Source organism: Lontra canadensis, unplaced genomic scaffold (assembly GCF_010015895.1).
Source record: "Lontra canadensis isolate GAN:19392208 unplaced genomic scaffold, GSC_riverotter_1.0 scaffold12, whole genome shotgun sequence".
Taxonomy (NCBI): Eukaryota; Metazoa; Chordata; class Mammalia; order Carnivora; family Mustelidae; genus Lontra; species Lontra canadensis.
The window spans coordinates 5,634,314-5,645,432 of NW_022631006.1; the positions used below are offsets into that span (position 1 = coordinate 5,634,314).

At 46.2% G+C, this 11,119-nt stretch overlaps 1 pseudogene; it reads left to right on the forward strand.

Annotated features, from left to right (window-relative positions):
- The first annotated feature begins 9,391 nt into the window (after nucleotides 1-9,391).
- On the forward strand, nucleotides 9,392-9,763 carry LOC116867420 (annotated as a pseudogene).
- The last annotated feature ends 1,356 nt before the right edge of the window (nucleotides 9,764-11,119 follow it).

Sequence of the window (11,119 nt, forward strand, 5' to 3'; positions counted from 1 at the left end):
TCCTTTCATCCTGAAGTCACAGAAGATAAAGCTTGTGTTTTGTGGGTGGTATATGGACACCTGCTTCTTTTGCTCTGTCTTTATTGGCTTTGGACACCAAACAACAGAGGGATCTACAATGGGCAGGGTAGCTGGAGGTTTACCTGTCAGAATCCCCCACCACCTCTTCTATTACCTGAGCACTGAAATCATGTCAGTGGGGGAGGACAGCCCCAGTCTCCAATCTGTTGAAAGGATTGACTATGGCATCCTAAGTTTCATCTAAGAAGGAATGTCTAGAGGGCCACCTGAGCTGGAGTTTTCTCGAAAGTGAGTGACCTGCAGAGATTTTGATAAAGCTCACATGAGAAAGCACATCATTAGGTCATCAGGCCTAACCCAGTACCTAGCCCATAAGCAAATGCTCAACGATGGTTTTGCAACCATGTGCTGAAGTTCCACACTTTCTCGGATGGCTCTGTGTGACCCAACTTCAGTTAGATAAAAATGGGGTGAGAGAAAGCCAAACCTAAGCTGAGTCTAGAGAGTCAAGCTATTAAGGAACTAGTGTCACTGCCCAGAGTCAGGTCCGCTGGAGAAACACCAATCTCTTAGGGTTGCTCTGAGTGCCCAACTTCCAACTGTCCACTCCTACTGCCAGCTCATATGGCCCTGAGGCCCCATGGGGGCAGTGATGGACCTTTGTGGCTCTGGGACAAGGCAGCACATTAGGAGAATCTTGGGTTCCCCCACAAGGACTTAGTCACATGGGAGGGGACTAGACACCACGGAAGGGACATGGAGCCCAGCTCTGACATCACCTACCTACCTGCATCACATTCCTGCTACCTCTTTGGGCCTCATTTCCCACACCTCTAACAGTGCAGCTGGAGATGAAGGAGGAGGATGGTGTTGGACTGAATGTTCTCTAGGGACCCTTCAGCTGTATCCATCCTCTAAGAAAATTAAGTAGACTCCAGGTTTCCAAACTTTTCAGTTTCAGTTTGGCCTAAATGCCAAGTGAATGTCAGTCATGCTTCTCCATTTGAAATAAAAGACACACCTATGTCTTCATTCTCATGGACCAATGCCTGGTTGACAAATTTGATGTTGTCATCTTTTTAAGTGAAAGATTAAAAATCTTGACTAGGGGCGCCTGGGTGGCTCAGTGGGTTAAAGCCTCTGCCTTCAGCTCAGGTCATGATCCCAGGGTCCTGGGATCGAGCCCTGCATCGGACTCTCTGCTCAGCAGGGAGCCTGCTGCCTCCTCTCTCTCTCTCTTTGCCTGCCTCTCTGCCTACTTGTGATCTGTCAAATAAATAAATAAAAATCTTAAAAAAAAAAATCTTGACTAAAGTCACACCAAAAGCAGGAGAGAGAATCTAGGTTTTTCCTGACTACAGGTGTTCTTTCTAATCTTACTTCTAGGATTTCTATAATCCAAGGGGGCAATATTAGAAGGACTCATGAAACTGAATGTGGAAAGGTAAAGTACTGAAGAATGCTGAATAAAGTCTCTGATGCCTTCTGATCTCCCATCTTAATTTTAACAGAACCTAAGGAAGATGGAGGAGCCCCCACCTCACTGACTATCTTCCACAACACACACACAGGGGCAGACCAAGTGAAGAGTTGGGGTGGTGGACAGGAAGAGTGGGCTGACCCTTCAAAAGACACACACTACAGGGTTCTTAGAGTAATGACCCCAGAAGTTTCTTTCTTTTCTTTTCTTTTCTTTTCTTTTAAGATTTTTATTTATTTATTTGGCATAGGGAGAGTATAAGCAGGGGAGCAGCAGGCAGAGGGAGAGGGAGAAGCAGACTCTCCACTGAACAAGGAGCCTGATGCAGGACTCAATCCTAAGACCCTGGGATCAAGACCTGATCCAAAGGCAGCAGCTTAACTAAATGAGCCACCCAGGCGTCCTAGAAGTGTCTTTCTTATTGTGACCCTTTTCTCACTGTCATGTCTCCAAAGCAAACATGAGCATTTCCAGCCAAGGTTCCGGTTTTTCTTTTGTTCCAGTTTAAGATCCTTTTGAACATTTCCCCAGCACCACTAGCTCATGTGTGTGCTTTCTCCCCAAAACTTGCAGTGGCGACATGGTTAGCTCACTAGAGCTTATCCTTCAAATCTCTGTATTTCAAGTGCTTGGCTGCCAAAATCTATTATGTGGATAATCTGTTTTGTTCCTGTTTTGTTCTTCCTTTTCTAGTAATTTCAGGGGTTATTGATGTGTAAAAGGATGAAGGGCTTAAAAGAATAAAACAAACTTTAAGGAATACTTTTTAAGTGGTTTCTATCTTTTTGTTTACAAGTTATACATGCTTATCGTAGAAGATTTAGAAAATATAATAAAGCATATGGAAAAGAATTGCTTGGCCATCAACCCCACGACCATGAGAGACAACACTATTGACACTGTGATTTTTTCAATCTGTACTCTTTGGGAACATAATTTTTTTTCCACTCAGCTGCATATGATGAAGCATATTCTCTGGCAAAACTAAGTGTGTATCTCGCTCTCAGACCTGAGTCAGAATGCCACATTTAGGGGCACTTTTTTTTTTTTATTCTTTTTGCATAGCAGACAATTCTAAAAGAAACAACCCAGGGGTGCCTGGGTGGCTCAGTCGGTTAAGTGTCTGCCTTTTGTCAGGTCATGATCTCAGGGTCCTGGTCTCAGGGTCCTGGGATTGAGTCCCATGTTGGGCTCGCCACTCAGCAGGGAGTCTCCTTCCTCTCATTCTGCCTCTGTGTGCTTTCTCTCTCTCTCTCTCTATCTCTCAAATAAATAAAATCTTAAAAAAAGAAACAATGCAGCAATATAATAATTTTTTGTCAAGTATGGCTTGTACATTTTGTTAATAAAATTTATTGTTATTAAACAAGGCTTTTGAATGATTTGGGTGTGAACATGTTTGTTATCTTTACATTTTTTGCATTCAAATGGTTCCAGTTGACCAGTTTGTAAGTAAACATAATTAAAGCTAATTTTTACAATATTCCCCAAATCTCTACTCAACATAATGAAAACTTATTCTTGCTCATGCAACATTCAGTAAAGTTTAGGCAACTCCCTTCCTTGGCTCTATTACAAGCAGTAACTCAGGGATACGTGTTCTTTCCATTTAATAGTTTTGCCATCTGGAACATGTAACCATGAAAAATAAAAGTGGAGAGAGAAGCGAATAATTCAAGCAACTTTTAGTTCAGCCTGGAAGTGGAGTACATCCTCCTTCCCACATCTTATTGGCCAGAAACCTGTCACATGATCTGGACCTTCCTGTGAGGGAGTCTGGGAAATGTAGTCTTCCTTTGTGCCTAGAGAAAACAACCGGGAAACCCCTAACGACTTACAGGACCACTTACAAATGAGTTGTTTCTTGTGTTTCCACATTAAAATCATTTATTGTATGGCCACTTAAAGAACTATTCATCGTACAACCAACTGGATTCCATAATCCTGCTCTTTCCTTGGTGGCTAAAATAGCAGAGCACAGTATATGGAAACACACACACACGTTCTCTCTCTCTCTGTCGTTGCTATCGGCAACTGTGCTTTTATAATAAGCGTAGCTCTATGTCAGACACTGTGCTGTGTGCTTTACTTTCATGCATTATCTCAACTGATCTTCACAAAATTATATGAAGCAGTTACTAATTATTATTTTCATTTTACAGATAAAGAAATGAAATTTACAAGTGAGATAATTTGCTCAAAGTCATACCACGACAAGGTGGCAGGGCAGGGCGACCCCCACCCCCATCAGAAAGACACTGAGGGAGTGAGGAAGAAGGAAGCCCTGAGCGAAAGGAGCCTCAGGCTTTCCCGACCTTACTGTCCCCATGGTTTTAAGCTGGATGACCTGTCTCAGATCCTGCACCAGTTCTGCCATACACGACCTAGACTGAATCTGTGTATGGCCAGGATGATGCTCTCACCATTCTACTCTGCCTCACCCCTCCTCCATTTCCAACCTGACCTACAGGCGGTAAAGCACAGCTGTTACTTTAGTCTGGGCCACACTTGCTCACATTTGATATATTACCATATGCTATCTTTAAATGTTTACACCTGCCAGCTTTCACTCCGCAGTTAGAGGATAAGCCTGAAACCAAAGCCACATATTTCCCCAGCACTTGGCCCAGTACAAGGCACAGCAGAGACGTGTGAGAAACTCAGGCTGATTTGGGAAGGGCAGCCCTAATATCACCTCCGTACCTCAGGTCCTCCTCTACAACATCAGGAAAAGATCTAAGGTCTCCCTCCACTCTATAGTTCTCCCTATCCCTGGGTACTGCTCTTCAAGGTCACACCATCAGAAAGTTTTGTAAATTTTTCCTGCAAAGCCAAAGTCACCAAATGGTGAGTCACATACTCACCAGCTAACCTTTCCAAACACAAATGACCATAAATGAGTTATAAAGAAAATTGCATTTTAAAGTGACAAAAAGCCATTATTACAAAATGACTAATAATGCAGCAAAGAGCCACGAAGTGATTCTTGCCCAAGTCATTAATCAACTGATGCACTTTGAAGAGAAGCTTCCTTATGCATGCTGCTAGTCATTTATCCAAATCAAGTAAATATTGTCCACATTGTCCACTGAAAAAGTACAGGGTGATTTATTAAGAAATGGAGCAGATGAAATTTCTTGAAGAAGCTTCACAATCAATGATTCTTTCAAAAAACTATTTTCAGGGGGCACCTGGGTGGCTCAGTCTGGTTAAGTGTTTGACTCTTGGTTTCAGCTCAGGTCATGATCTCGAAGTCCTGGGATAGAGTCTGGTGTCAGTCTCTGCACTGGGCATGGAATCTGCTTGAGATTCTCTCTCTCTCTCTCTCTGCCCCTCCCCCCTAAAAAGTGTTTTCAGGGCATCAGGTGGGTTCTACAGGCTTCACGCTGTATTTGCTCATCTTTGGGCCTCACTGGGTTCTATCTGATGTTATAATGCAGTGAAGGTCAAGGCAACCTTCAGCTGTCTCATGGGTTAGTTGCTCTCAGGTATGGGAACAATGTCATTCAAGAGGCAAGAGGTTGATGACAAAGACCCTGATGCCCATTGTTCCTGTCTTTTAAGTCAAACGACTTGCCTCGATTTCTGGTTTGTCAAATAAGTAATTACTTTCCAGAATCAAAGGCCTCAAACTTGGGTGGGTTTTGTCGAACATGGTGGCATTTCCTAGCAGAGTGTACTACTTCGGGCTTATTCTACAGCTGTTACTGCTGCTGCAGGGACAAGGAAGAGGGGAAGGAGAGTTCTAGGATCTACAACCAATCATCTTTTACCCCTCAGAAGGAAATGCTCAAAACCACCACAAATATGAAGCCATGGGAAAATTCAACATAATGACCCCCTTTATCATTAGCCAGAATATAATTACAGCTGGAGGGCAGAGCATCCGTGGGTGGCAGGTTGGGACAAAATTTAGACCAGGTTTTAGCCACCCAATGGCAAGACATCTAGTAAATTCAGGTAAATTTTTTAAAGCTCATCCTTTGAGTTCAAGGAAATTTTTTTTTTCCTTTCATATGGACTATTCATCCTAGAAACCCTGTCTGGGACTTCCTCCCACACGAGTTTTGCAATCCGGTTTTGCAAAGTGGCTTCAAACACACACTTGGAAACGCACACACCAACACACAATTAGACATCTCTCCCTTTTCTGCTGCACCCTGCAAACACCTACAGGATCCCCTGGCCCCTCAGGAGGGACATTTATAAGGCCTCAACAAGCGTGGAAGAATTTGTCTCCTTCCTTTGGAAGAAATGACAGCAACTAGAAAGGAGCATCCCATGGGCAATATCTCACCCCATTCTACTTTCATTCCATCATAATTTAATATTGTTCTCAAATAAAAAATGAATGACTTGAGGACTGGATTCATTGTTGAAGGAGTGCTTTGTATAAATGCTCCAGTCAAATCTGTCCTTCTTGCTGACATTCAGAGAGAGTCGGAGTGTACATCAGCACAAACTCTGTCTCCTAAAGGTCACCTGGCCCACCCATTTCTCCCCCTCTCCACTCCTTCCCCCACAGGACTGTAATAGTCTCCAATGCACGGTCCCCACCCTGCGATCTCCCTCCATCCTCCCGCGACCAGCCCCAGTCTGTTCTGATAAGCCCATCTCCCCGCTTCCACTCGTTCCCAGTGCTCTTGGACCAAGTCCAGTCCTCACTGTGGACTACAAAGTCCTCCCTCTGTCAGTCTCTTCCACCCCATCTCTCTCTGCTGCCTCACGCTCCTTACTCCAAAAAAGAAAACAGGCTCTGCCCAGTCCTCAGAAGCAGGTCCTGGCCTCCCCTGGGCCTTTGCCTGGAGGTTCTCTTCATCTGGCCTCTCTCCCACCCTCACCCCACCCCCATCTTGCCCCTACTCCTGCTTTGGGCCTTCCTTCCTTACTCCCCACACCAAATCGGGAGCTCTATTTTATGTTCTCGTGGCCCCTGGTAGTTCTCCCTCATGGCCTTTCTCAACTGTGACCGAGTGATGGTTTGCTCGTGTACTGAACAGACTGCTCATCGGTGCAGCTGAACAGCCCAGGGCCTGGGTTCTGGAGGCGCACTGCGTAATTCAGACCTTAGCTCTGCCATTCGCTAGTGCCCTGGGGAAGTCACATTGCCTCTCTGGGCTTCCACTGCGGCATCTGCCAGATAGGGTTAGTGACAGCCGCTGTGTCACAAGGGGGCTTTGGACAGCAGGTAGATTAGACAGCAGGTAGCCTGTGCCTGGCATATAGCGAGCACTCAGTAAATGGTAAGAAGAAAAACTTAATAAGTACCCAAAACTTGTTTGCTGAGAGAATGAGGTTTTTCTTATCAAATGGGGATAACAGCATTTGTCCTGCCAACCTCTCAGGATGGATTCGCGATGAAGTGAAGGACTGAGTGCCAAAAGGCCTTTTCACTTGTGTTCAGCTCAGCACATGTCCAGTCCAGCCACTGCCATATACACTTTCCAGTCTTAAGCCTTATCTTGCTTAACCAAAAAAAATCTCAGTGACCTGATTTTTTTTTTTTTTAACAAGAGTAAGGTTGAAGGAGAGCTGGATTTCCCCTTGTCTTCCACATAAAAAATTTTCCCCAGAAAAGCCATGCCCATCTCACCTCCATTCCCACCAAAGAGAGACAGCTTTGGGAGCACAAGACATCTCCCTGTGGGACACAGGGAAGGCAGGGGCACGGGAAACTCCCTAGGCTTGTCATGTGTAAACACGGGCTCCCCAGGTCTGGGGGCTCACAGTCTAGCTCTTCATTCTCTGCGGAAAATATTAGCCCTTCGTGAATCAACGGACCTTGAAGTTTCCCTTCAGGGGACTGGGTACTATTTAAAGCTCACCCCAGCTGACTACTAAGGCCAAGCCATAGGAGGAGCTGTGAAGTAGGCCACGGGGTGTGAGACAGGCCCTGGTGAATCAAGCTACTCCCAACCCTGTGCAGAGTCAGTGCATTTTCTCTGACTTAGCTCAGTGCCACATGGCAGTGTATATTCCTACTATGAATAGAGTTCCAGAGGTAGATGACTTCTGAGGGTGCAAAGCATCTGAGGACCACTGAACCCCAAAGTCTGTTCTGTGAACATCCATGATTTTCTCCTTGAGGCATGGCCATGCTGCAGGCCCCAACCTTCCTGGATGGGTCCCTGAGCACAAGGATGGGCAGGCCCCCGGCTGTGCCAACCAGGGGTGGTTCCTGGTTGATCCGCCCAGTGGGGTTCTGGAGCCAGGGAGGACCGCCCAGTAGAAAAGCAGTGATGCGGCCAAGGTTCATGGTTGGAATGGAGAAAGGACACTGGGGCCGAGGAGAAACAGGTGAGGAGTCTAACAAGGAACAAAAAGGGATCGAGATGAGGTGACATGTGGTGTAGACAGAGTCCTCCCACCACATCGGTCACCCACGTGTCCTGCGGTGAAGTCGCAAGGCAGGTTGAAGTCTTCAGGGGAGCAAACCACCCCCAAACAATGAGGATGAAATATCGTCCAGAGATACGGAATGACACCTGCATTGGGAGGCAGGAGCTCTACTTTCCAGTCTGACCCTGCCCCTTGAGCACTTGGGTAAATGACACGATCAGAATGAAGTGATTTCATAGTTCTCACAACACTCTCAACATATTAGGCACTTGGTAGAAATGATGCAAGGGATCTTCTGCAAAGGCTGGTGTGGTTGCAACTTCCCATCCTGATCAAGAAGTTTCCCACACAGCTGCCCCCAGACCCCAGGCATCTTAGAAGATGGGCAGCAGCCAAGCCAGCTATGATAAGTTGTGCTCCCCAGCATGAATGTCCAGGGGGAGAGGACCTGTAACAGGAAACGACAATAGACCCTCCTAGCGAACTATGATTCTCACAAATCTCCAAGGAGTCATTCTACATGTGAGCACACAGAAACCCGCTCGATCCTTTCACTGGAACTGTGCCTCTCAGAGCTCCAACCACAGCCCAGCTGCAGCTCCGTGACCCTTCACTGTGCTGAAGCCAAAACTGCCCCGGGCTGCCCACAGCCAAGGACGGATGCAGGGAGGCTGAGGCAGGCCGGTTCCAGGGAGATGCAGACCCCTCTGACAGCCAACTTTGACCAAGAACTCCCAACAGCCTTACCAGACCTCCTTCCGCAGTGCAGGGTTCTAGGACACTTCTACCCGATTTTCCTTTCCCTTCCCTCCCTGGGGCAAGAACTGCGCCTCTCGCTGACTCTCACAGCCTCCCCTCGCTCCCCTCCCACCTTCCCTCGGCCAGATCCCTAACAAATCATGCTCATTTCATCCCATCTCTGTGTCCGCTTCTTGGAGGACCACGACTAACACCACTAGAGACCATCTCCTAACTGCTGAAGGAGTGATTGACTGTTTCTCACTGAATTGTTCTGCCTATTCAGTTAGAGCCATCAGGCCAATCTGCATGAAAATGTTTTTAAAAGGTTTTCCCAGCTGAACCCAGGGAGAGATTTGTGTGCTGAGCTAGCAATGGGTCTCCTTTTCAAGAGTCTGTGTTGATCAATCATTTGCATGAAGGTTTATGAGATGTCTGGGACCAGAACTCAAACAGTATCAGTGACTGGGGGTCGGGCATAAATAGGCACAACCAGCAGACCGGACACGAAGGCTAAACAGAAGCCAGATTAGAATGGTGCTCTGGGCTCCTCCAGGCAGCCACCCAAGAAGCAAGCAAGCCCCTGTGGACTAGAGACTGTCATCTGAAGTTGCCTTCTCCAGGCAGGCTTATCAGTGTTTGCTTGGTTTATGGGGAGAACAACAGGGATTTACTCTCTGTATGAAAGTTAAAACATTGGCATTCATGCATTGCTAATGGGAATGTCCCATGGCACAGCCTGTGGGGAACTGTGCCACTGAGTCATATGTTTTAAAATCGCTGAAGTGAGATTTCCAACCAGAGCCCAGCAGAATGGCTCCTGCAAGGAAGAGTGGCGGGAAGAAGGGCTGTTCTGCCATCAACGAGGTAGCATCCAGAGAACACACCATCGACATTCACAAGCGCATCCATGGAGTGGGTTTCAAGAAGTGTGCCCCTTGGGCCCTCTGAGAGACCTGGAAATCTGTCGTGAAGGAGACAGGAACTCCAGACAGGCGCACTGACAACAGGCTCAACAAAGCTGTCTGGGCCAAAGGAGTAAGGAACCCTCCATCATCTCCATGTGCGGCTGTCCAGAAAACAGAACAAGCATGAAAATACACCAGACAAGCTCTATACGTTGGTTACCTAGGTAACCGTCACATTCTCCAAAACCTACAGACAGTAAATGTGGACAAGAACTAACCACTGAGTGTCAAAGAGGAAACCATCGAACTTGAAGAAAGGGAATGTTAACAAAAGACATGGGCCAGGGTAACCCCCACCACATGTCCTGTCAGTACTCTACTAAGCCAGCAGCCACTGTGGTGACTGCAAGGAAATGTGCCAGCACCAATGTATGCAGGATCCAGACAGCCTCTGACTGGTTTATGGGGAGAGCAACTCTCTGTTTAGAAGTCCCTGCAGTGCTAAGGGTGGTGAAGTGCCCAACTCTTGGCTTCAGTTCAGGTTGTGATCTCAGGGTCATGAGATCAAGCCCCACATCAGGCTCCATGTTCAGCAAAAAATCTGCTTGAGATTCTCTCTCCCTCTCTCTCTCTGCCCCTCACACTCTCTCTCTCAAATAAATACGTTAATTTAAAAAAAACAAAAACAAAACAAAACAAAACAAAAAACACAGAACTATCTGAAGTGTTGCTTATTACGGTTTCCATCAGTCTGACCATCTGAGTTCAGAAGTGACAGCTGCTCAGAGTCCCCACCAGGAAGAGCTCTGGCAGCCAGACTCCTCATCGCCAGACCTGCTTCATGCAACGGTTCTCTCTCCCCCTTCACCGCCAGGGTATCAGAAGAGGCTCAGTGTGCCTGCCTCTCTCCCCCATTTTTATTCACTGTTTTGAGCAAGAATGTTTCTAGCAGGCCACTTGAAAATTTTCTTTACAGGGTGATTCAAGTAGCCAGGCCAGGGAATCCAACTAAATAGCCAACTATTAGAAATATGGTTTAGTATATTAATAAGATGGGTAATTACATTATTTAAAAATGAGTAAGAATATGTGACAACAGGGGCGCCTAGGTGGCTCAGTGGGTTAAAGCCTCTGCCTTCGGCTCAGGTCGTGATCCCAGGGTCCTGGGATCAAGCCCCACATTGGGCTCTCTACTCAGTGGGGAGACTGCTTCCTCCTCTCTCTCTCTGCCTGCCTCTCCGCCTACTTGTGATCTCTCTCTCTGTGTTAAATAAAATCTTTAAAAAAAAAAAAAGAATATGTGACAACATAGAAAGGTATTATTAACAGTATCAAGGGAAAACAGAATATAAGTAGCCCACTGACAAGCCCCACAAATTTAAAAATAGTATACATGAAAATTGAAGTGAAAACTGTTATATATATTTTATTACTTAAAAAATTAATGATGTAACATACCAAAAAAAAAAAAAAAAAGAATCATACACTTTAAATGGGTGAACCATATGGTCTCTGGATTATATCTCCATAAAGTAAAAGCACGGTGGTAGCTCTGGATCTATCCCACTCTGCTATGGGACCCGGGGAAGGGAGGCAAATGCAAGCAAGAGGGTGGCTCTTTCCCCCTCCATTG